Raw genomic sequence first — 1524 nt, forward strand, 5'->3', positions numbered from 1 at the left:
CGGAGGGTCCTCTAAACAAGACTTTAGGTGTTTGGCGCCTCCTGTGGTTGGGAGGACAGAGGAGGGAAGGCAATCCCGGCTCTTCCTTGGAGCCAGCGCCGCGGATACAGATTGAGAAGGTTCCCCTGAGACTCAGCTGACTCCAAGAATCTCTAGTTTGTAACACCATTCTTAAGCTTAACTCTTTTGCTCCCCTGGTAGCTGTGATAGACTGGAAAGTACTCTGGCCCTCTGGAAGTACTCTGGAACAGCGATGCAGATGAAAATTGGAGGAAGATTATTAGAAGTTAGGTGCTGATAAACTGATTTCCAGGTGTAAAGTCTAGAACTTATACTGGAGGAAATGGGGAGCCATTAATGGCTATGTCAATGCTTTAGAAAGACTGATGATTCAGGCATAGTATATAGAATTAATTGGTAGGGAGACCCATTGGAGATAAGAGACCAATTCGATTTTTAATGAAAGGTTAAATCTGGTTTTTAATCCAGATTTAGACAATCTGGATTCAAAGCTTGGTTTCAAAGCACGTACTGATTGCTCAGGCTTGTACCAAGACTTTTACTTTCTTTTTTTTTTTTTTTTTTTGACTTTTACTTTCTGAATCTTAGTTTTCTCATGTGTGAAGTGGGAACAATGGTATCTTTTTAATGGGGATGTTGTGATGAGGATGAAATGTGATGCTGTGTCCAACCATATGAATGTGCAAAGTATTTGACCCATTATATCTTACAAAACAGAAATTTCATATGGTTCAGCCTAACACATATAACTTATATGCAGAGTACATCATGAGAAATGCTGGACTGGATGAAGTACAAGCTGGAATCAAGATTGCTGGGAGAAATATCAATAACCTCAGATATGCAGATGACACCACACTTATGGAAGAAAGAGAAGAAGAACTAAAGAACCTCTTGATGAAAGTGAAAGAGGAGGGTGGAAAAGTTGGCTTAAAACTCAACATTCAGAAAACTAAGACCATGGCATCTGGTCCCATCACGTCATAGCAAATAGATGGGGAAACAGTGACAGACTTTATTTTCTTGGGCTCCAAAATCACTGTGGATGGTGATTGCAGCCATGAAATTAAAAGACACTTGCTCCTTGGAAGAAAAGTTATGACCAACCTTGACAGCATGTTAAAAAAGCAGAGACATTACTTTGCCAACAAAGGTCCATATAGTCAAAGCTGTGGTTTTTCCAGTAGTCGCGTATGGATGTGAGAGTTGGACTATAAAGAAAGCTGAGTACAGAAGAATTGATGCTTTTTTTACATTTACATCTCCTTGGATAGCAAGGAGATCCAACCAGTCCAATTCTAAAGGAAATCAGTCCTGAAAATTCATTGGAAGGACTGATGCTGCAGCTGAAGCTCCACTATTTTGGTCACCTGATGCGAAGAACTGACTCATTAGAAAAAATCCTGATGCTGGGAAAGATTGAAGGCGGGAAGAGAAGGGCATGACAGAGGATGAAGTGTTTGGAAGGCATCACCGACTCAATGGACATGAATTTGAGTAAAC

The sequence above is a fragment of the Bubalus kerabau genome, chromosome 10, assembly GCF_029407905.1.
Source record: "Bubalus kerabau isolate K-KA32 ecotype Philippines breed swamp buffalo chromosome 10, PCC_UOA_SB_1v2, whole genome shotgun sequence".
Lineage (NCBI taxonomy): Eukaryota > Metazoa > Chordata > Mammalia > Artiodactyla > Bovidae > Bubalus > Bubalus kerabau.